Source organism: Cupressus sempervirens, chromosome 2, assembly GCF_028749045.1.
Source record: "Cupressus sempervirens isolate cs-2001-9-10 chromosome 2, ASM2874904v1, whole genome shotgun sequence".
Lineage (NCBI taxonomy): Eukaryota > Viridiplantae > Streptophyta > Pinopsida > Cupressales > Cupressaceae > Cupressus > Cupressus sempervirens.
The window spans coordinates 249,808,123-249,834,462 of record NC_143119.1 but is presented as its reverse complement, the minus strand read 5'-3'; the positions used below and the strand labels follow the sequence as shown (position 1 = coordinate 249,834,462).

The 26,340-nt window shown below is 35.1% G+C and overlaps 1 pseudogene; it reads left to right on the top strand.

The window, feature by feature from the left end:
• The window catches only part of LOC149571995 (protein CTR9 homolog), a 175,722-nt pseudogene that overhangs the window by 55,654 nt on the left and 93,728 nt on the right, over positions 1-26,340 (top strand).

Below are 26,340 nucleotides of genomic sequence, written 5' to 3'. Positions count from 1 at the left end.
AAGATGATGTGGCCGTTAGACTCCTAGCTTCATCTTTAAAGGGAAAAGCCCTACAATTTTATAGGATTCTATCACATGGTTCTATAATAGATTGGGATGGGTTAGGGGTTGGATTATGTAATCACTTTGAAGATAAGAGTGATAACCTATCACTTTTTGAACAACTAACTACTATAAAATGAGCCCCCCATGAATGTATCACCGATTTCATTTATAGATTTCAGAAGACATGGGATAGAATATCTTCAGTGAAGTCTACCTCTAGTAATGCCTTCCTACATTACCTTAAAGCTTTTAACAATGGCATTGCCTCCACAATCCAAACCATGAGAGGAGACACTTTATCTAATACTTATGAAATTGCAATAAGGGAAAAAAACCATATTGACACAAGGAGGAAAGTTAGCCCCAAGGCCTTCTATGCCCTTCTTCCCTGATGTCCCAAATCACCAACCAACAATGGCCCCTATTCCCATAATTTCAACATTTTAATCCGTTTCTCTAGTCCTCAAGCTTCTACATATTCAAATGGGGTGGAAAAAATCAAGGAGATGATGCAGTCTATGATGTTGAACATTGTCAAGAGAAGAAGCTAGAAGATAGCTTCTCTATGATGCAAAAGGTGGGAAGCAAAGTGGTGACATTGGAAAAGAAAAAATCTTAAGGTATTAAGGTTCATCAATTGTATTATCAAACTCCAAACAATGGTAGGCCTCCAAATAATAATTACGAGAACAATTCTTTTGATTAGAGTAGGCAGAATAGTCATGCTTCAACCTCAAATGTAAACCAAAGTAGGGCCATAGTCCCTCAAAACAATATGGCCCAAGATCAACATTTGTGTCCCTCCCATAACTACTCCTATGCTTATTGCATGTGTCAGAAGGTTGAATCTTATTTGGCTTTGACCATTCAAGAGCCTATAGTAGGGAAATCAAGCAAGGAGAACCAATCCAAAGATGCCTCATATATGCAAGGATAGGGTGATTGCTCCTTCATGAATCATTAGGTGGAGGAACATTGTAATGTAAACCAAGATTCCATTGCTCACAAAACTAGGAGCAAAAGAAGAGCTATTGAAGATGCTACTCCTCCTCCTCCTAATCAAGTTTCAAAGTCAAATGTAGTGCCTCATGTACAAGCAATAGATGATCAAGACAATGCTCCTCTATAACTAAAATAGAGTAATTCTAGAGGAGATGTGAATAGTCCCCAAGTTGTTCCATCTCAACCTCATACACATGTATCCCAAGGCTCCTACTAAAGTACCTAATGCCTCATTTAGTGTGGTAGAGTAGATAAAGAAGATGAATGTGAATATTTCCATGTGAGATGTCGTTACTACTATACCCATGCAAAAGAGGTTGCTACAACAAGAATTGGAAAGTACTGAACCAAAGGATCAGCCACCTAGCATGGAGAGTTCCACAAGCCTATTACAATCATCAAAGGAGGTAGAAACAAGTAAAAAGGTTAGACCTCCTCCATTTTATGTTTCTCTGATTATAGAGAATAGACTAGTCCATAATTACATGATTGATTTAGGGTCTAGTAGTTCAGTGATGCCTAATTGTGTTGCTAATGCTTTAGAAATTAAATATGAAACCATTGCTAAGGATGTATTGCATTTGGATGGTAGCATTGTCAAGACTACAAGGATCCTTAGGAACATGGAAATGGCCCTACATGCATGCCCTAGTTGTACTATAATTCAAGATGTATCAATTGTTGAAGTTAAGCCACATTTTTCCATTTGTATGTCAAGAGACTTTACTACACAAATAGGCAGTTACATATCTTATGATTGGTCATATATATTTTTTATAACAAGATATGGGACCAAGGGCTTTAATCAAAGTAAAGCCTCTAGCCCTCCATCATATTGAGTCCTATACCCCTAGCCCCATAAATATGAATTGCACCATCTATGAAGAAGAGGAAAGAGACATAGTAAATGAGCCTATTACTTCTCTAGTAGAGATACCTAATTTTCTCTTAGATGAATGGGCTAATGCATATCAATTTGATCCCATATCAAGAACCCTTGAGATAGTTCTTGGTACATATTGTGCATTAGAAAAGGATGCTCTTGTCCCTAACCTTATGAAAACCAAAGAAGATGTGAGTGGGAAAAGGAGTATGTATTTTGATGGATTGGGAAATAAAAATGAATTTGGGGTGGGTGTGATGTTGATTTATCCTACACAAGTAAGGTATCACTTCTTTTTTAGGCTCTAATTTAGTTGCACTAATAATGTGGCCAAGTACAAGTCCTTGATTTAGGGTCTTCTACTGGCTCAAAAAAGAGGAATTCAAACTTTAAGTGTATATGGAGATAGTGAATTGGTGGTTTATCAAGTGAGAAACTAGAATATCACTAAGAATGGCTTTCTCAAGGCTTATAAACATAAAGTATGGGATTTTCTTGAAAGTTTCAATGTATTTAATATTTAGAGTATTCCTAGAAAAGAGAATAGACATGTTGGTAGACTTGCAGCAATAGGTGCATCTTGTGATATCCCCAAGAACCTTGAAGCTAAAAAGAGGCACAGATCAAAATGGTAGTAAGGCCTACTATCCCTAACAATGTCATGTCCCCTTTACAAATAATTAAAAATAATAATTTTTGCTAAGGCAGGCAGGCCCAAAAAGGTGAAGTTTCGAAAAAAGGGGCTAATCTTTGGAAACCAATGGACCAATAAATGAAAATTATTATTAAAATATGTTTTATTAATCCCTCTTGCATGTGATTTAGGGTTATGCCCTCTTTTAAGGGATTTGGAGGCATTTTGGGCTCATTCTAGAACTTGATTTTTGCTCATTGCTTTGTTGTTCTTCAAAGGCTGCCAAACCTGTGGAGAAGGAAACCAAAGGATAGGAGTTTGTAGGTTTCCAAGAAGGCTAAGGATTTGATTTTAAATCCATTCCATGTGCAAGCTCATGCAGAATTTTCCCTTGTGTTGAACAATATAAATTTGTGGGTTTTCAGGTGTGTTTTTTGTAAGAGTTTGGTGTTTCCAGTTGAGTATTTCATATCAGTTTGGGTTGCTGATATATTTCAGACTTTTAGATGTTAAAATAGAGCTGAATATATTTATTGGTTCATGGTTGAATTTTTGTGATATATTATTAGTGTTTTGTGGTGTTTTCGGACTATTTTGTGTTATTTTTGGGAGCCCGGTGAGCATTGTTTTTGTCCTCCGTTTGGGAGCTGTTGTGTAAATGTTATATAAATCTAAAAATTTAATTTTTTAGGCTGTTATTCTGCTGAAATTTCTGTAAAAATTTCCACTTTCAGAGTCATTAATAATATGTAAAGCTATGAAGTTTTTGGCACTATTTCGAGCATACCCGATTTGGGGTTTATTGAGAAATTGGTAGATCTTTGAAATATTGGATGTTTGATTTTAAAAATATGATTAGAGGCTTGAAATATCATATAAAATCAGAGAAAGGGACATTTCAAACAACAACACCAATTGGCAAGTCTTTGAATCTGATGCACAAACTTTAAATTTCTTATATGATGAGGTGTAATTCTTAGAGAGAAACTAGGCTAGGTTACATGACTAGTATAGAGATCAGATCATTAATCTTAATTCCAAAAAATTTCCTAAGGGTATCATTACCTTAGAGAGTATCTTTGACCCTGATGACCAAACTAGAGATATAATCATGAACCTAGCTACTGATAAGAATGATTATACACCAGTAGTGGTTGTTGATGGGAAAACCTTAAACATTGGAAAGGAATGTTCTAAAATTGAGCAAGAAAATTTCATTCATTTATGTCAAGAATTTAATGATATATTTTCTTGAACATATGATGATTTAAAAGGCTTTGACCCAATCTTGTTTCAGCATACTACAAATGTAATTAATAATGTTAAACCAGTAAGACAAAAGCAAAGGCCATTGAATCCTAAGATCAAACCATTGATGAGAAAAGAGCTTTTCAAGATAATTGGGACTAATAGAATTTCCCCTATAAAGCACTCATCATGGGTAGCAAGCCTTGTCCCTTTTAGGAAGAAGAATGGAGAGATTAGATTATGTGTGGATTTTAGGGAACTTAACCAAGCTTCCCTTAAGGATCACCATCCCCTTCATTCCATGGAACAAATTTTTTCCAAGGTCAGTGACTCGAAGAGGTTCTCATTTCTTGATGGATTCTATGGTTATAACCAAGTTCTGGTCAAAGAGGCTGATAGGTACAAGACTACATTCACCACAAAGTGGGGCACTTATGCTTACAGTAAAATGCCCTTTGGATTAACTAATACAAGTGTCACTTTTCAGAAGGCAATGGAGATGGATTTCAAAAATATGATTGAAAATTTTGTATTGGTCTACCTTGATGATATTATAGTATATTCTAAGAGCGGGATAGATCATTTTGGCCATCTCAAACATGTATTTATAAAATGTAGAGAGTTTGGTGTGTCCTTAAATCTAAGCAAGTGTGTCTTTGCCACTAATAAAGGAAAATTGTTTGGACATATTGTATCTAAAGATGGTTTAACCATTAACCTAGAGAGAACAAAGGCAATACTCTCTCTCTCTCTCTCTCTCTCTCTCTCTCTCTCTCTCTCTCTCTCTCTCTCTCTCTCTCTCTCTCTCTCTCTCTTCCTAAACATAAGAAAGGGCTACCAAGTTTCCTTGGTAGGATAAATTTTGTGAGAAGGTTATATCCTTAATTTAGCTACAATGGTGAAACCTCATACAATCATGCTCAAGAAGAATATGGTCTTTGCATGGACCAAGGAAGGGAAAGAAAGTTTTGAAGAGATCAAGGTGGCCATAACCTCAACCCCTACTCTCATTAATCCAAATTTTCAAAAGGATTTCATTCTTTATACCTTAGGTGGTGAGTCAAGAATTTTTGCTATCTTGACTAAAGAAAATGATAAGAATGAAGAACATCCCATAGCATTCTTTAGTGAAGGGCTTAAAGAGTATAAAGCCAAATATAGTTATGTGGAGAAGCAAACCCTTGTAGTTATAAGAGCTTTGAAGAAATTTAAACACCTTCTATCTCATTACAAGATCCATTTGTTAGTACCCCATGCTGATGTAAAGGAATTTCTTTTGAGTAAAGATATTAGTGAGAAGAGAGCTAGCTAGATTACTAAGGTAATGGAATATGATGTTGACATCCAGATTACCAAGGTCATAACACTAGTACATTTGACCCTATTTTTCGACCATCTATTAAAACATTTTAGATTGGTCAAAATATGGAAGGAAAAACATCTCTTTTTTTTAATCCATTCCCGTGTTGGTCAAAATTTTGACCAACAAGGGCTTCATAATGTTAAACTAAAAAAGGGATTTCGCTATTTCATTATTATGCATTTGCCCGCGCATGGGAGCTGCATGCAAAAATGGTTTTCGCTCTTTTGAATGCCTCAAAAAGATCTGTCCTCGCTATGAAATGCCAGTAGATGCTCTTTGTAAGTTTCTCTTGTCTTCATTCATCTATTTTTGTTTTGATCTAAGATTGATTGGTGGAGTATTGAGGAAGAATGACTTTCTATAATAGTGGAAGCCGTGGGCGTGCCCTAGTTTGTCATTTTTTAAGCTTCAAACTTCTATTTCTTCCAATGAACCGATAGATGCCTTTAAATTTTGGGGAGGAAGAATGTAACATTATATTTTTCAAAGTTTGTTTTATTTTTGTTAACTCCTATTTGAATATTGGTGCTCGAAGACCACAGTTTGGGTTCGAAAGACTTACCTCGAATCAAATCCATCATGGCCATGAGTAGGAGCCAAGTCTAAGACACCTTACTACATGCCCTTGGATATTCAGATCCCACTAAATATACAAAGAAAAAGATTTTTGAAAAAAAAGTTTCAATAAAATCTTAGCACATCTATGAATGTTCAATATAATTATTCATTAAGAATGATTTTTTTATGATTTGGGTCATAAAATTAATCCAAACCCTGGCATTTCAATCCAATGCCATAGATTATGTATCTACCTGATCTTTTTCGAATAGAGTTTCCTAGTTGTTGTCTCCCATGAGTTGTTTACTATCATTATAATGGAGTGCAAGACGATAATTCAAATCTCCAAGCCAAATGATTCGACTACAAAAGGAAAGAAAATATAGAACCAAATCAGACAGATAGCATATTACCTAAACCTTTGTCATAAATTATTATAGATAATTGTAAATGTCATATGAAGTTTTCTCATTTTCTTTTTCTTTAAAAATTTAATGCTATTGAGTTATTCAATATCTATTTGGGAGTATAAGGATACAATATTAAAACCTACTCATGCTCCAAAATTCTCTCTGGGGTTTTGTGTGAGAGAATCTTGTTTGTTTGGCGAAAGTGGGTCTTCTTCATTATCTCTCTCACATCAGAATTCCTCAATATCTCATCACCTTCTTTCTCTCCTGATGTCAAATGGCTACAAACAAAGTAGAAGATTGTCTGATTGAATAGCATGCTGATTGAAACAAAGCCTTGTAAACAAGTAAAATATCTGTTAAATAGGTATTCCTCTGGAGTATGAGTAATCTTAGATACAAGAATATTGAACAACTTTTAAAATATTGAAATGAACTATTCCCTACAATAATAGTTCATTTGAATAGTGTGGAAAACATGAAACAAGTTTTCTAATTATACCTTGTTTCCAAGGTAACCCATTAGCCCACAACCAAAACAAGAAACTTTTATATCTCTGACATGTTTTCTCAGATCACTACGCACCCAAACACACAAAAAAATGGCAACCATCTATTTGCTAGCTTCCAAGAAATAATTTGGCCCACTTGAATTGAAGTTGTAATTCATCTCACCCAAGTTGGATGAGGATCTTTCTGATGAAGAACTGTATGAGATTGGGCTACGATAAAGAGAATATGGTGAACCTCTCCCACTGAATGAACTTTCATCTTCTAATGTAAGTTACCCAGATGGAGCAAAATTATTATGCCCTTGAGAACCCTCAAAATCAGAATCAAAACTATAAATTTGATCCTCTGAAGATATTGACCCATCCTTTCTACAAAATGTAAAACTGATGCTTTGATTTCTATCTTTGTTCAATGTATGGCGAATAAGGGCTAACCATTTTGCAGTGGGACCATTGTCTTCTATACCCAATATGTTCCCAACATTTAATGGCACAATCTCTTGAAACTTGCAAAAACAATTGAGATACCCAAAAAAGGGGGTTAAAACTAAGGAATATAGCATCTTCTCTGAGAGGAGATAATATCAATATCAATAAATGAAAAGGTCATGGGAAGACTTCTTTTTTGATGTTTGATGAATATCTTTCACTTTTAGTGGTTTGGAGAGAACAATCAGTTAGTTGATTTTTAATTATATAAATATATTCATTATATATAAATTATAAGTTATATAAAAATAATTAATTTTGATAACAAATGCATTAAGCATAAATAGACTAATAATTAAATGTTAAAATGAGTATCTTTTGAAAGTTTTAGTTATGTATGTATATGACGTAGTAACTAAATGCAATTAAATGGATCCTTTACTTTTGAAAGAGAGGTTTTGTAGAATATGGGATTCAGGGATTGTGAAGCCTTTATCAGTGATGTTTCTATCATTTTTTAAGAGTATTACCATTACTTTTAGCTTTTTCCTTTTTATCCACAAATTGATGGCTTTATGTGACTAAGATTCCCATTATGGAAGACACTGCTTAAGGTTCATGGAATTTCATAATTTATTAGTTTCTCTATAAGTATATTGAATCCTCAGATTCCAAGTTTTTGAGAAAAAGGTTTAGATTTTGAGATTGAGAACTTAGTTTTTTCGATGCAATCTATAATTTTCTAAGTTTAAGCAGTTATTTTTTAAACTATAAAAATGAACAATAGAAAAAATGTAACAAAATATTATTTAGGAGAAAGCTGTTGTTCCTAATTGAAACTGATTGACAGCAAGCTAATTACATTTAATACAGCTCCTATTGCCAACATTTATCAATATACACTTCATTCATGATATCTTTTTTGTTCAGACACCAAGCTTTTGATTAGTCTGACTCAGGTTTTTATCCAAGAAATTCAGTCTTTTGGTAGCTGCTATCTATGCTTGTAAACTTTGTATTTGATTTGTTTATTGTTAGCTGTTGATGGTCAGCATGCAATAAAATTGACTAATTGGCATGTTGGGGTAATCAAATTGAAAAAAGTAAAATGAAAGCTATTTATTTTTAGACCTCAAATGCACACTACACAGGCATAGTTGTTATACTACACTTGCAATTAAAGACAGTGAGATGAGATTCCACTTGATAATCTCTAGAAGATAGTTGATCAAGGGCCACTTCCAAGCAAATCAAAAGATTGGATGAACACTCAGCCAAAGGAGGAATCACCCTGGCCCAACAGGAACAGGATTACCTGTATGCACCTAACAAAATGACTTACCCATGAATTGAAACCCAATTGACTAGAAAAGGAAGAGTAAACACATTTTTTGTTGATACAACTGATTGGAATGAGATGAGAGGATATTGCTTTTACCCAAAAACATAGATATCTGCTGGAGTTGATGATACCCATTCATCCAATTTGAGGCCATTGTGGGGCACTTCACGTCCTACATTCCATGTTCCCACAAATACCCTGCAACCCCAAAAAAACAAATTGAAGTCATATTTTCTTGTAATGCAACATGGGTTAAATTGATAGCTCAGTGTTTTAGAAGAAAAGATTTTATAGGCAGTGGCAAAACAGTAACACCTTATCAAATCTCAGCTGAATTTATCTAAATCCACTTTAATGGGTGATATACCTTAGATCTTGCAAGTTTGTATCTTGAGACATATATGGCTCATGTCTTTTTGGTGTGTCATATGTAGGTCTAGTCACCAAATTTGCTATCATGTTCGAGAAAAGTAGTAATAATTATAGTTGTGCTAATTTAGATATACAAATAGGATCATGGAACCTGATTCAAAATGTTGATTAATACAAAATCTAATTGTACCAACTTATCATTTTTATTTGTATCAAGTATGAAACCTTGAAAACTTGAATTCTACTTGGCCAATAAATAGACCTCCCCTCATTAGAAAATCTAGTAACAATTGACAGCAATGCAAAGACAGGAAAGAGTGGTTCCCAATGAGTTGATGTCTTTTGGTAAGTTATCAAATTAACACCCAAATTATCATTGTTTTCAAAACAGTGATTTGAGCACCAAAATATTTGACCTTATACTAGAAAAATTAGCTTTTTTTAAGAGCACTAATCTATAGTATTAGAGGTCTCCTTGAGAAATTTGAAATATCTTAGGATAAACTACACTTCATTGAACCAAGCTAGAAAGTTTTCAAAAGTAAAAGCAATAGTGCAATACAAACATGAAAATCCAAAACAAGGACAAACTGAACCACAGTTATAAAAATCAGGTGCACATGTTTCCTTGTGAGAATGGGATTACCTTCAATAAATCCATCAGCTTGAAACTTTTCAGGTTTTGACTTTATATTCAACCATTTCCTAGCAACCAACTTCGGCCATGAATACTACACATAAAAAAAACCAAGCAAGATCATTTAATCAACTTCATTGTCTACAAAATATAGGTCGATCAATGTATATGGTAATGTTAAAAGAGTGTTTCGGTGAAACATGCTTTATTCTTCTTTTCATCCATTGGTAGAGACAAGTTGAATAGAATGATGATGTAGCCAAAAATGTGGGTCTTAAGAGTTTAGCAACCCTACCACTCTTTTATATAGATAGCAGAGAATGGATGGAAACGTTTTTCTTATTTACAGAGATTCTGCTTAGCTATGGACTGACGTCACAGCTAAGAAGAAATATATTTGTAAATAAGAATGGAGAGCCACTATTTTGACAACCAACCAAAAGACCAGACATAGAAAGCTGTGTCAATGGAGAAGAATGATTTTGACTTATTAGTTGGAATGTCAAGGTTTACATGGCCTGCAATTTATAAAAAATATTCTATATTTTAAAGTATGATTTGAACTAATCACATGGTTACACCGAGCTTCTCTTTTCATGGATTTCTTATAGTTTAAGATCTAAAAGTTTGAGCAATAGGTTAAGTGGAGCAAACGTTATGAAATCATGTTTTAGCTTAGAAATTGACATGTGGAAGTATCATATTGACATTTGATTTTATATTCAAATTTAGTAACTACTAAAAGTTGATAGAAATCATATTTTATGGGAAGAATAATGGCTGCCCAATTTAAAATTTGAAATTGGATGGTGCATGTTAGAAGCATCTCTTACTTTGAATGGAGTTAATAATTTCTATAAAGTATTTAAAAGTAAACAAATTATTTGTAAGTAAGCAATGTATTGAAATTGAAATTATAAGAATTGAGATTTTAATATCTTAAATTCATGAAAGTTGATATTTCTTTATTTAATATATTAGTGTTTGTTATGTTCTTATGTATAAAGAAGTATATTCCATTACTTATCCCATTTGACCTTAGGACAAGCATGTGACAAAATATTATTCATACTTTTGTTGATAAAAAACCATTTGTTGCTGACATACTAAAATATAAAATATGAAATGCACGGCCAAGATAACTTAAATTAATAAATGAAGTAAAATATGAAAGATTAATTACACTAAGTTGCCAATTGTGTTTGGAAATGAAGTGAAAAATAGTGTTTTTCTTAAAAACTGTAGGCAGAAAAAGGTTTTAATGTGGATTTGGACAAGTATTAGCACAAAAATTGTGTTTTTCGCTACTGCCAAATCAATTTTATAGGGAAGAATCACCATGAATTTAATAACAAATCGCATAACAATCTGGCTTGTGAGTACTAAACAAGTTTTGCAATTATGGTTAGAATGTTTTACTCTTTTCTTACCTCATTTGTCCAGGTCTGAATGCATTGATGCTTCTTAGGCTTCAGTCTCACGACCCCATTAATTAAGTCTATTTTACAAAAAATATTTTTAGCTGGGACTTGTGCGAGCTTTAGAATTAACTTTTCCTATGTTTGGATAGAAATAAAATTAAAATTAAAACTTAAAATGTTGTATGTATATTTCTCTCTTTTGATTTATTTTATTCTCTTGCTCTAGGAACAACTCTTCCTATATCATTTCCAGTTGATTATTATTTGAGACTGGCACTCTAATGTTGTTTACATAGTCCCCTTATTCATGAAAACTAATATAGTTTAAAATTCAAGTTTAATTTATGTTTTCAAATAGGAGAAGGTTTTGCAATTTCTCACCTGGACCCTATCAAAGTGATTTGTTAATTTGTGTTTGGCTGCTTATAATTTTTCATCTCCAATAAATCGTTATCCTAAAGTTGTTTGCATTATGTGAAGATACTGTATCATTCTGATATTACTGTTGGTTGACTGTAGGAACTTGGCTTCCATTGTGATAAAATTCAAGGTGAATGTCATGCTAAATTTGCATGCCACCTAGATTGTTTTGCTTGGGTCAAGCGTGATAGTTATCTACCACAAGGTAGCCAGGGCCTGAAGCTACTAGTTTTGTCTATCAAAACACTATAACTTCTAATAGTTAAATAGATTTTTGTTAGAGTTTCTATATTATGTTTAGAAGGAGCTTAAATTTAGAGAAATAGATCAATACTTGCTCGAGATATTATTTAATCATTTGTGCTTGGTGAATGCATTTTATGCCCAGCCTGAAATTAAAATGGAATTTTTCTGTTTGTGGTAGCAGTAACACTATAAACAGAAAAATTGTCATTGATTTTGGAGCTATAGTTTTATTTTAGACTTGCAAAACCTCTTCATCTAGAAGTAGAACATCCCTAATCCAAACTTGGCAGAAAGTGTACGTTTCATTTTACATGTGTTCTGGAAGGTTACTTTTCAAACAATTTTATCTCAAGTTGCATTTTGCTTAATGGATAGAATGCACTATGAACCTTTTAAATTGGTAGTTTCATGAATCTTGATTTTGTTTTAAGATAGGATAACAATTCAGTGGATGTCTTGTTTGAGATTAAAATGGTGGGTATATGTTTAATCTAGTTCTGTACTGTATTTCCTACCAGCTTTCTTCAACACACTGAAAAAGTTCTTTAAATGGCATTCTCTACTTTTTGTTTTCTACATGTTTTGAGTTTTTTGTTTTTCGTGAATTGCTGTGAAAGGAGATTCCTCCCATTATATTGAAATAAAGTAATTTGATTACAATGACTTCCTATAATTTGGCTAAGATCATGATGTGAATGCCTTGAGTGATGTCTTGCAGTCTTTTGATCTGATCAGGAGAAAATAGATTTCATTGAAGTTTATAAAATAAGCATATGTTTGCATGTTATTCGTTGCCAGTCTTTTCATCAGAGTGATGCATGCACCATGTCTTCGCTCTTGCTTGCTGTTGAAATGCATCCTCAACCAGGCATCCTTTTGAATCTCTTCTCAAACCAGCAAGTGCTGTCAATGCCACAAACCTATAGACTCAATTCACTGTGTTGTTGATCACTCTTCTACCACATTCAAATTTGTTGAGTGATTTGTATTTTTTTTAGTAGATGTATTCCTATTTTAAGCTATAGACAACGAATCAGAAATATGCAAGTATTATGTCAGTGCTTAACAATTTAGTTAATTGTCTAGGACAAGTTTTCCTAGTTTGCTTGTATTATATCTTATGTACGTTCTAGCCTGTTGACTTATTCTTGGTCATTCATGGTTATGATCCATTGGAAGTAAATCTTGAGGATATGGTCTGCTTTGCAATGGAAGAGCCATAGGTCAGTCATAATGATACACTTGAATATTGATGTCGATTTCTTGATTCACTCATTTTGTATTTCACTAGTAGGAGTAAAAGATAATATTGCATTGCTATTTACAATGCTTGTTTAAATTATTTGTTAGTGTACTAGTTTCATTGTTCTCCATTTCTGAGTGCCATGATATGTTCTTTTGATACTTATTTTGTGTATACAATGACTTCCTATTTAGTATTTGATGCAGTTGCAACATATTACCTTTACATGACATATGTACACCCATTTATATTTTCTTTAGCAACAATAATCCCTATGCCCCCTGATGAAGTTTTACGCAAAGGCAGTGGAACTCTTTGTGAAATGTTTCTTATAGTTCAAGTGACTAATCTTTCAATGGCTTGAAATCTTTTATATATTGTTCCAATCTAATTTAGGGTCACTTAAATCTATCAAGGTTTTGGAATATTCACACATTTAGAAAACTGAAATTCAATAATGTATACTTTTAAATATTTTTTGTAAATGAAATGGCTATTGAAATAATTACATTCCTGGTTGTTCCCTACTATTTTGGTACAACATTGGTTAAATCCAAGCTAGATCTTATTAAGTGTTATAATTCTTAAATGCTTTCTTCAAGTCCCAAATTTTCATTCTAGAAAAATCTGTTTATTTTCTTTAGTGATTTCATCCTTTTTGTTCACAGGTTTTTTGAAAGGTGCTTTGAGGCTTAAACATGATTATTAGTGCTTTGGTGATTATAATATAGGGTTTTGATGATACTATTGTTGGATTTTTATTAATGTATGAACCTTTGCAGGCATTCAAGGAAAACATCATTTTTTCCAACAAGCATCAATCTGAACCAGAAAAGTTTTACAATGGGCATCTACTTAAGAGTGAAACATATATTGGAGACCATGTTGAATGTCTTGAAAGTGGTGTCTTCCGCTCTGATCTTCCTACAAAATTTTTTCTTGAACCTTCAGCTTATCAGGTGCCTTTCTGGTCAAAATTTCTTTTGAAAGAATATATTTTGTAGGAATTTTTCGTTGAGTACTATGTTATCAAATTCTTCATTGGCAAGCCCAAAGTCTGGTCCCATTCTTGCAAAAGTCTGGTCCTTATCATATTCTTGCTAAAGTCTTTCCAAATTCTGTTAAACAAACCCAACACAAATTTTGTAGATAATGCTTTGTCATATAAGACTTAGCTTTGCAATGTGTTTGTAACATCTAGCTCTAAATTTGTTGGTTCTTTGGTGTCTGATGATTGGTGTAGGTATTATTAAACAAACATTGTGGAAGAAAGTATAGTATTTTAGGGAATATACATCTTGAATAACAATGGTTGTTGGGGAAAAGTGTGCTTCGAGTATTGTAAGCAATGCACTTTACTACTTGGCTGCAGGGAATGCTAATTGGGGTGTTAGTTATTTCTTCAATATAGGAAATGTTAACAGTAACCGTGCAAGGATCTGTACAATGCTGGAGCCAGAAAGTTCATAGTAGCAAGGCTGTCGATCTTGGGATGTTCACCTTAAAATAGAACATTTCTTGCTATGGCAGGGAGGCCATGCAATGTAAGAATAAATGATGGATCACCCTACTTTAATAGGAATTGGGCACCTTTTCTCTCCAACTTGGAGAGCTCACTGTCAGGATCAACTATTGTTTACTCAGACATCTATGACATTGCAGTGGATGATTTTGCTTATCTATGACATCTATACAAGTTTTTCACCATATAGCTTGGATGGACCAAAAGATTCATCACTAGAACCTTGTAGTTCTGATTCTGATTGTGGATGTTCTCAAGAAAATCAGAATTCTACTTCTTACCATAGTAATTCCTTCCAGACTTTGAAATTTCATATCAAACCAAACATTGAACTGACTAAAAATCCAACCTTAGTAATTGTGTGAATGTGTTCCATAAAGATAGAGGTTTCACACATCACATATCCTTTTTTTATTCATTGATTACACGATCAATAAACAAGTTAACTAAAATCTCTACATTTCATGTTATATCCATTTGCAGCATGTGCCTCATGGCTATGTTTTTGTGATGGGCAATAACCAGAACAACAACTGTGACTCTCATGTTTGGTAAGTAGAGTGGAACCTTAAGTTTCTAATAGATTGTGTGCCACCTACATTTTTATATCTGACTTTTAAATGGATTGACTCTGATTCGTCTTATTTTAAAATAGGGGATCTCTTCCTGTCAAGAACATTCTAGGAAGATATGTAATGTGTTATTTGCGACCGTCACAATTGGGATCTGACATATACAGACATCATTAGAAATTTAGAGGCATGAGATTTGCCAGGATGTTACTAGACAATAGCTTTTATGACAAAATGAATTTCTTTTTGTGGAGAAAATCCTAGTAGTAGTCATGCATCATATGCAACCTTCGAATATTGGCAGGGACCCTGGTGCACAGAAAACTAGTGGTTGTGAGTATGTGTCATTGGAGTATCAATTCCTGACTGGGGTAAAGCTTCTTAGGAAAATGTTGTCTATAGTAAAATGAGAAACTGTAGACTCACTTCTCAGTCACATAATTTGGTGGTTGTAATTTCCTTATGTTTCTAATTACGAGATACTACTTGAATTCTTCACAATTCAATGAATATAGAAATAGTTTCTTGTATTGAAGTAATATTTGAATGATTCTTAATTCCAAATGAATATATAGTTGGTTCAGATCAAAATAATTATGATTGCATAACAATCAAGATGATATATATTTGCTAATTTTGATATACAGGAAATTACATGCAATGACTGAGGAAATTCTCAGTACCTTGTACTATTCGTTGTGGCTGATATACAAGTAAGAATTTGCAAATATGCAGGCTGTCTCTGATATAACTTTATATTTATGCTCTAAATATTGTGATAAGTTGTCTGATATGACAATATAAATATACTCAAAGATGATGTTGTTTCTGATGGTAGACTTTATATGCCTACATTGAATGGGTGCCATAGGCAATATGCTCTCTTATAGAGTGATCATTGTGAGATACAAAATATAATAAGTTCTTCCAATCATCTTGAGTTGAATGATAGAACTACCTTTTTACAACTTTCATTAGAAATTATTAGTCATGTTGTAAATGACATGAGTTATATCTCTTTTCAATTGCACCCCTTCATAATAATCTCTAATCACTTCTCTTATTATCCAGATTGGTTTGTTCACAATAAGCACTGGGTGGGGGTGACTTGGTGATCTGACCTAGGGGGTGGACTTGGTGAGTGAACATAAAGAGTCCACTTGGTGAGCATACTTGAATTGTTGGCTTGGCAAGCTGACTAGGGGAGTCGGCCTGGTGAGTTGACATGGTGATTCAACTTAAAGTGACGAGTTAGTGGGGCAAGTGGGGGTGACTTGGTGAGCTAACTTGGAGAGTTGGCCTGGGGGGCAGACTTGGTGAGTGAGCTTAGAGAGTCAACTTGGTGAGTGTACTTCAATTGTTAGCTTGGCAAGCTGACTTGGGGAGCTGACCTGGCGATCTAACATGGTGAGTGGGCTTAAAGTGGCAACTTGGTGGGGCAAGTTGGTGAGCCCACTTAGTGAGCCCACTTAAAGATGCAACATGGCAAGCTGACTTGGTGAGAAAGCTCGATGAGCGGACCTAAAGACTGACCTCGATGAGGCACTTTGGTGGGGTGACTTGATGACTGAACTCAAAGAGTCAACTTGGCAAGCATACTTGAATAGTCGACTTGGTGGGGCAAGTTGGTGAGCTGACTTAGCGAGTCCACTTGGTGAGGTGAGAGGTGAGTCAACTTGGTGTGATGACTTGGTGAGCTGACTTAGTGAGCAGACTTAAAGACTGACCTTGATGAGGTGCTTTGGTGGGGTGACTTGATGAGCGAACTTAAAGAGTCAACTTTGTGAGCGTACTTGAACAATTGACTTGGTGACATGACTTGGTGGACTGGCTTGGCGAGCCAACCTAGCGTGTGTACTTGAACAGTAGACTTGGTGAGTTGACTTAATGAGTCAACTCATTGAGGTGACTAGGTGGGGGTGACTTGGTGAGCTGACCTAGAGAGTTGGCCTAGGGGGCAAACTTGGTGAGCGAACTTAGAGAGTCTACTTAGTGAGCGTACTTCAATTTTTAGCTTGACAAGCTGACTTGGGGAGTCGGCCTAGCAATCTAACATGGTGAGTGGGCTTAAAGTGCCAACTTGGTGGGCAAGTTGGTGAGCCGACTTAGTGAGGCCACTTAGAGACATGACATGGCGAGCTGACTTGGTGAGAAAGCTCGATGAGCAGACCTAAAGAATGACCGTGATGAGGCACTTTGGTGGGGTGACTTGATGACCAAACTCAAAGAGTCAACTTGGTGAGCATACTTGCACTAATGCATTTGGGTTCATTTTTTGACCTTCATTGATCAAATTTTTGACCCAATTTTTGACCAAATTTGACCAACCCATTGGTCAAAATTTATCTGGTCAAAATTTTGACCAACTCACTGGTACATGATTTGTCTCAATCATATAACTAATTATATATTTTTCATATTAGTTATTGTCAGTGTTTTGCAAGCATTCTATAAAACAGCTCACATGTCTTGCATATGATATGACATTTTGCATGCATTTTGCACTCTCTCTCATCTGGCTAATGATGGATTACGTAGAGTGATCTAAAACCATGATGCTAAAAAACACACAATCAAATCCAAAATGAACTTACACTACAAATAGATTGTGGAAATCTGATATTGGTAAAATTGCATGCATGTCTACCAAGACAATCACAACTTAAACATATATTTGTCCTAGTAGACATGCATGCAAAATTAACAATATCAGATTTCCACAATCCATTTGTAATGAAAGTTCATTTTGGATTTGATTGTGTGTATTTTTTAGCATCATAGTTTTAGATCACTCTCTATAATCCATCATCAACTGGATGAGAGAGTGCAGGATGCATGCAAGTTGGTCAAAGTTTGGTCAAAAATTGGGTATTTAGGTTGGTCGAAGTTGGTCAAAGTTGGTCAAAGTTTGGTCAAAGTTTTTCGACCAAAATCACCACAATTGAATTTAAATAATAAATGATCACTTTCCTTTTTCAAATACCATGAAAATACAAAATAAATGAAATTCAAACCCTATAATATTTCCATATCTTCTTAGGTTTGCTTTTGGCTCCCATAATTTTTTGTGTCATTAAATCTTGCATAGATCTACAACAGGTGCTTTCTCACTTCTTAAAAGTGAATGACCTTTACATAAAGTGGGCAAGCACCTTGCTACCACATGGCATGTGGGTACAATTTCTCTTTTGGGCTGTAGGAATGAGTTATCAAAGCACCTTGGCATATGGAGGTAGTTTGGTGTTATGTCATTGGTTGGTGTTATTGACATGGAAAGTTGTTGGTTGCATGTTTCTATGCCATCAGACCTCCCCAGATCAATAGTCATTGCATCCCCACTTTATGAATATGCGAGGATGTTAAATAATGTGAGGAAGTGGGTAGTTGATGCATGTCTCTGTGAGTCCATTCTCTTTCTGCGCTGCCAAGGTTGAAAAGACAATGCTAGACAATTGCCAGATAAGTGTTGAGGTTGAATTTTGTTCCAATTGCTTCATTTTGATTTGTCGAGGGCTAACACGTTGATGAGTTGGATGTTGGGTGTCTAGTGGACCTGAAAGTTTTAAAAGAAATCACCACAATAACTAGGATCTTCCACAATTGTTGATCTTGTAGAGATCAATGATCAGCACTTTCCCACATTTTGAAGCTATGAGGATTTTAGACAATGTGGGAATGTGCCTAATCATCATGTGTCCTCATGGACCCAGCTTGAAAGAAAGGCAGTCACAATTAAAGTTAACTGGTATGTGACATCATGGTTAATTTGGAAAGTTGGTGCAGTTAGTAGGTTATGTGGTCAAACACATGAAGACCTCATGAGGTGGCAAAAAAAAAAATTGGTCCATTTGGTGCTTTTGGTTTTGGAACTTGGGTGACCTGCTAACCCTACTAATTCATGAGCAAAAAATAGGGGATTTCTTGCATGATCCAATCTTTGTGATCATTTCCAACCACTTTCCAATGAATTCCATGTCTAATGAATGAAGGAAAATACTCCACCACCTTTGATTTTATCCATCTACTTGGTTAGAGAAACTTAGTTTTGTATTTATGTCTTCTCAAGGCTCTATTTCAAAAAAAAATGTTGGATTTCTCGTATTTGAATCTATGCCAAGATCAAATTTTCTCTAGATCTACATGATTATTCTCTACAATCTTAAATGGTAGTGGTTGAGTTCAATTTAGGATAGAAAATATCTCAGTTATGCCTAAGCTATAAAGGTAGTTTTTTAAAATATTGTTGGGGTTGGACCTTCTCTATTTTCTCTGATATTACTCTGTAAGTTCATTGTAAATTCCCTTTGCCTCTAAATGCATATGATATTCTACCTTATCTCCTTCAGCCATTGATATATTTTTCAAGACCTATTTGCCTCTCATTAGTGTATTGTGGATGTCTGCAATCTTATATGACTATATCTCCTTTTGGCCTATGAATGATAAATAATTGAGTTCTCTTCTTCCTTGTATCATTTATTTGGGTTTTCTTATTTGTATTTTATTGTTAGATTAAAACAAGTCTGGATGTGTATATGTTTTGGTCTCATGATGGTTCAAGTGTACATGTATGGGTAGAGATTGGTTTGAATACTCTATTTTGGTGCATCACCCCTTTAGGTTAGAGTAGGTAGATTTTCTTTCATGCATTCCTTCTCCCTTTTCCTCTCCAAGAGTAGTTGGGTGCACCCTAATAGTAAAGGAAGTTGGCCTTCTCCAGAGATTCAACCTCACAGTTCAAGTCCCATAGCTTCAAGGTTGTTTCCATGTTTTACAAGTTTTTCCTTATGTGAAAACTTTGGACAAGGGTGCAAACTTTTGTGAAAACATAGACCACTCATGGTCCCAATCCTAATCACTCAGAAAGAAAGATCATCAAGGTTGCATCCATCAAGATGACTTACATAAATTCAATGGGAGAGGCACTACATTATCACCCACAAAGACTTGGCTTACTCCTAGAAGCTTGTAGTCCAAGATTAGAGACCAAGCACACCAAGTATGAAATCAAAACTAAACAATAGGAATGACTCATTAATTTCTCCACTAGTCAAACCCAAATCACTCCAAAACTCACAAACTATCTTGTCAACCCCCAAATAGTTTAACCACAAGAGAACAAGTGTCACACTGACATAAGGTCCTTCAACAAGGAACTTCCTATGTTCTAGGAAAACCCATATAGCTATAAAGCCAACACTACAAGGTAATAAAAAATCCACTCTACCTCATTAATAGGTGACCAACTACAACATGCACCTACCAAGCATCCACAAAACAAGGTCAAAAAACTATGCACTTCCAAAAAGAGTTGGAATCATAAGGAATAAGCGTCTCAGAATTTGCAAGAACATTATCATGCAACACAAGGGATGATGGTTCACTCAGAAAGAAAGATCATCAAGGTTGCATCCATCAAGATGACTTACATAAATTCAATGGGAGAGGCACTACATTATCACCCACAAAGACTTGGCTTACTCCTAGAAGCTTGTAGTCCAAGATTAGAGACCAAGCACACCAAGTATGAAATCAAAACTGAACAATAGGAATGACTCATTCATTTCTCCACTAGTCAAACCCAAATCACTCCAAAACTCACAAACTATCTTGTCAACCCCCAAATAGTTTAACCACAAGAGAACAAGTGTCACACTGACATAAGGTCCTTCAACAAGGAACTTCCTATGTTCTAGGAAAACCCATATAGCTATAAAGCCAACACTACAAGGTAATAAAAAATCCACTCTACCTCATTAATAGGTGCCCAACTACAACATGCACCTACCAAGCATCCACAAAACAAGGTCAAAAAACTATGCACTTCCAAAAAGAGTTGGAATCATGAGGAATAAGCATCTCAGAATTTGCAAGAACATTATCATGCAACACAAGGGATGATGGTTCACTTGCCAAAATTGCACACTCTATAAGGATACTCACCACTACAAACCACCAAGCATAGGAACACTTAGTCTCTATGGTACAAAAAGCTCAACTATTATTTGGAACTAAGATTACTTAACCGAACTAGAAAATGAATCACCTTTTAACAAGGTTGTAAAGAATTTCATTAGTGGACAAAATCATGTAATAACTTCATATCAACTCAAAAGATGGTAACATGTGTCTAATGATACCATGTTCCTCTAGCAACATACTAGGAATACTACACCCAACCTACTGCTAAACTCAATCTCCAGCCTCAAGTCAACCATAAACAAGAAACTTGACTAAGATAACCTCTTGAAGATACAAGCTTAGGGAGAAGAAGCTAAAAATTAATGGGACAAAGAGGGAGTCTCTCTCAACCTCTACACTAAATCAGCCCAAGATGTATTAGGGAAAAGTCACAATTCCACCAACCATCAAAATACTCATCCAACACTAACTAAGCTAGTGGCATAACCATGCTAGTCTACTTTCTCTAGAGAGGAAAGCATAAGGAGATGCACAAAATACAACATCCAAAAGGAGGATCTAAACTCACCAAAAGGATAATTCACTACCAAATGAACAAGGAAACATCTATCCCAAACTAGGAAACACTCATAGTCTACACTTCACCTCAAAAAACTAGTTTGGTGCTTTAGGGAACACACAAATGCAAGCATAAAACCCAATTAAGTACCAAGTAGATCATGTTCATCTTAGATTATTTTTTATAAGGTAGTGACAAAATGCTTAGGTCATTACTTAATAGAAATTTGTATGTACCAAGTAAATAGTTTATGTAGAGCAATATACATAGTAAGTGTTGAGTACCAATATGTGCTAAGTAGACAATTAGTGTCGAGTCACTCAAGTGCTAAGAATGACATATATGCCAAGTTATTCATATGTTGAGTAAAATAGTGGTTGCTAAGTCATTCAGGAGATGAGTTACAACATTGAAGATGTAATGGATGTCAAGCATCAAATCTTTCAAGTGCTGTGTAAACATTTTTTGGAATAGTTGTTTATAATGGCACAAAATCTTATGTAAACCATTTTTAGGTTGACTTAAGGATTGTTTTATGATTCTAGAAGATATATATGAAGGTATATTTAGAATCCCTATTCAATTTATGTAACCAATTAGATTGAGGAATGTTCTAAGTAAAAAAGTGGGTGAATCACAATCGTTGATATCCACCTAACCCTAGCTCACCTAAGTCTTCTTAAGGAGGAAAAGCCCTAAAAAAAAATTATGTGTAGATGAGAAGAGAAGGGTGAATGCTGAGTGTAGAGAGATCATTCATGGTGGCTGTGGAGGTTATGATCATGCTAAAATTGTAGAATTAGTTAGAGAGAATAGAATAGAGAAGTTAAAGGAAAGAAGAGATACATCTAATCAAGAGGATCAAGTAGACATAAGGAAAGAGAAGATCTAATATCTAGTATAGAGATGCTAATCAAAGGATCAATGCTAAAACATTCTAATAGGTGAATCGATGAAAAATTCTTAACAAAGTAGCCTTGATAGGTTTCAAGTCCAAAAGTAATTTTGGGTAAATATTTTAATTGAGTGCTTTCTTTATTGTAAGTTTAAATCCTCTAACAAGACACACTTCTAGTAGAGTGTCCAAAACCTTTAATACGAGGAGACCTAATAGTCTTTATAAGCCTTTAACAAGGCAGACCTTTCATAGAATAGATCAAAGTTTATGATCAGACTTATTGTAACCTTCATTAGCTACACCTTACAATTACAATAGTAAATATTTGTGGGTGTCATCCCCACTCTAGTTTTACCTTCTCATTAGAGGGATTCTAGGTAACACAATTATTGTTTCATGTGTTATTTATTTCATGCTATGGATGAACATGTGTAGCTAACTATTTCAACTTACATGATAAATTGTGAGATGAATGTGTGGCGAATGATTTATGGTTAAAGTTTTGAAGTGTTCATTCAACCACACCCCCCCCCAAGAGCATACTTTTCCATTGTAATTCAAACAATTTGTATCAGAGCCTTGTTCTCTAGAAAGAATAGATTTGAAACTTTGATAAAAGATCTTGAAAATGGAAGTCTACAAGTTGGGAAAAGTCATTGAGAACTAGGAGATTGAAATCTAGCTTTCCCTACACCAACTCAATGAAGTAAGAGATGAGTTGAAGTGCTCATTAAAGAGAAGGAAAGAGATAGATATTGAGGAAAATGACACACTTTATCAAGAGGAAGACACCACTGAATTTTTTGTAGAAGGAAACACAAGTGAATTTGATGTAGTAGTTGTAGATTTGATGGAAAAATAATGGTGCCCTAATTGAAGAGGTCAAAAATCTTAAGATAGAAAAAAAAATCCAATCAATATTGCTATGTGAGATGACTGAGTAGAAAAAGAAAGTTGACAAAGAATGTTAGAGTAAATAATTAATTATTTATTATTTATTGTATTTACTTAAGCTTACTTAGGTAAATGCATTAATTAATTAGTTGTAGACTACGAGTTTGTTATAAGTTGTTGACAATATGGGAGTTTGTTCCCTCCTAACTCATACTTATCCTCTCACATTGTTTGAGGACTTTCCACCTAATGTGGATGTATGCTTAGCTATCACACTTATCTCCTAGCGTCTTCTAGCTTGTTCTAGGAGATTCTTGGAGCTCTTTATATTTGGGCTCCCTCATTGTATTTTTATCACATCATCACTTCTTGCATATTGTAAATACATATTTTTTTATGTTTTAATATCTTGTGCTCTCTCATGTCCATTTAGGGTTTTACCCTTGCTACTAGCTCTTCCTTCCTTGGCTTCTCTTTGATAGGTTTTTGCATGCAGGTGATCTTGGGCATCTTCAGAGTTAGATTTCATCAACTCCAACATGGTATCAGAGCCTCCCTGCTACTGCTTCATTAAAGGATTTTTGAAGTTGTGATTCAAAGACACAAACCCTAGTTTGTTTGTGCATTTTTTCTTCAAATCGGGGATTAGTGAATTTTTGGAGCACTTTCAACCCAAACAGACACTACCATTGGATTTGGAAGGCTGTTTGTAGTCAAGATCCATATAAAACTTGTTCATTTCAAGGTCTTCCATACAGATCGTACAGACACGTAGTGGTAAAAAATAAAAAATTTAAAATAGTTCCCCCATGCTGCTAGTCTACAACCATCGCACCACCACAACCCCACCAGGGCACAGCCTATAGGCGACTACAACCAGCAACACTGCTGCAGTGTCTCCTTTCCACTAGCACAACCTGAGTGCCACCAAAAGTCTCTACCTCCACCTCTGCTAGAAGTGCTTCTACCATGTTCGCTAGAAGCGCAGCCAACAATCTTCACTTCTGTCATAGCTCAGCCCCTATTCCGCTGCTCAGCCTGGATTGTGACACCAGCACTCTGCCTGCCTGCGTGGAGCGACAAATTTCTAACATGCATCCTCTGTGCCATGTCAGCGAATCATCAGTGCCAGTAGGGATGCCCAGTCACAGCCTACATGGCAAATTTTTGCTTTGTTAGCACATCCAATGTGTGACATGTAGCAAGGCTGCCACATGGCACTTTGCCACATGGCTCCTACCACGTTAGCTTCCTGCCACATGGCTACCATGTGGCTTGCCACATGGAATCCTTTTTTTGCTATGATGACAGTTTAGCCATCAAATTTATTGGGTTGAAATTCTTATGTCAGCATGACATCAGCACTACATCATCAAACCTTCTTGCACATCTCCTTTAAGGTCCTTTTTGACCTACTCTTGGTTTTGTGGCCATAACTTGAGCATACGAAGGTATTTTTTTGATCCAAAAGAAGCACTGGAAAGCTGATTCTAAGATGGAGATATTGGTGTAGGTATTTTAAGGTTTTGATGCTTTTTAATTGCCCATTTTTGTAGTTGAAGTCTAAAGTTGTGTTTTTTGACTCTGACATGTATATCTTTTGTGTCCCATGCCCATTTTTTGAAAACTTTATATTTCTGGAAAGCTGGTTCTATCACCTTTTCAAAAATGTGGTCCTTTTCCTTAGTTTTTGGCCCATGCTCTTTCTATCATATTTTTAGCATTTTTGCTATATGGTGGATATCTTGAGTGTTTTAGGCTCGAGGATCATTTTCCTAGCATGGTTTCCTTTTTTTTAGGCTATACTATGTTTTGTTGTAGCCTGTTTTCAATTTTTATCATTGTAGCTATCATTTTGAAGTACTTTTATGTATCACACTAAGATAAAGTGCTAATTTTGCATTCCAAGGATTATGAACATTGTTTTTGAGTCAGATGTACATGCACTATTTTCATAAAGCACCATGGGGAATAGTTGTTTGTTGTTTTAAGCATTCTCCCTTTGTCAAGTGAGTGTTCCTTCCACAACATTAGCCCCATGTAGCGTCAGTGTGACCGTTTCTTTATAGGTGTCTGTACCTCTTCCCCTCTCATCATTCTTGGTTCATCTGTAGGAGACTTTGGCCCACCTTCTCAGTTGCTTGTCATCACACCCCATCTACATTAAGGGGGGGTTATGATGTTGTTCTAATGCATCCGTGGTTCGATGGTTCAATAGTGTGAACTATGTATTCAATGGTTGATCCTATATACAAGGTGATTGTAGTGGCTAGCTACCTATGCATTTTGGTGAGATGGATTATCTACCATATAGACATGCTCGATTCATGCCTTCTTCTTCCATGGAGGTACTTTAGATCAACAGTTGCAATTTTCTTCTGATGGAAGATTTGCAACTTCTACATGCTTTAGTGATACTTCTTCATGATCACTCCTTGTTCCTATTTTAGGGGACATTTCCCTAGTTGGAGGCTTCTTCAGTTCTTCATGAGGTTCTTATCTCTTATTGGAGAGGGATTTTTTCCATTGGGTTTTCTCCTTTGCTCTGGTTATAGAGATTGCATTGTACATGGGTACCTAAAATGGCCTCGTTGTCAAGACCCATTCTGTATTTCATCTTAGTTTTATGAGCTTAAGGCATTTCCCTAAGTTTCACTTAAGGGGGGGTGTTAGAGTAAATAATTTATTATTTATTATTTATTCTATTTACTTAAGCTTACTTAGGTAAATGCATTAATTAATTAGTTGTAGACTAGGAGTTTATTATAAGTTGTTGACGATACGGGAGTTTTTTCTCTCCTAAGTCATACTTATCCTCTCACATTGTTTGAGGACTTTCCACCTAATGTGGATGTATGTTTAGTTGTCAGACTTATCTCCTAGCATCTTCTAGCTTGTTCTAGGAGATTCCTGGAGCTCTTTATATTCGAGCTCCCTCATTGTATTTTTATTACATCATCACTTCTTACATATTGTAAATACAAATTTTCTTGTATTTCAATATCTTGTGCTCTCTCATGTCCATTTAGGGTTTTTCCCTTGCTCCTCACTCTTCCTTCCTTGGCTTCTCTTTGACAATTTTTCACATGCAAGTGATCTTGGGTGTCTTCGGAGTTGGATTTCATCAACTTCAACAAAGAAAAAGTCATGATTGAAGATGACAAAAGAAAACTAACCAATAGACTAGAAGAAAAGACATTAGAGGTAC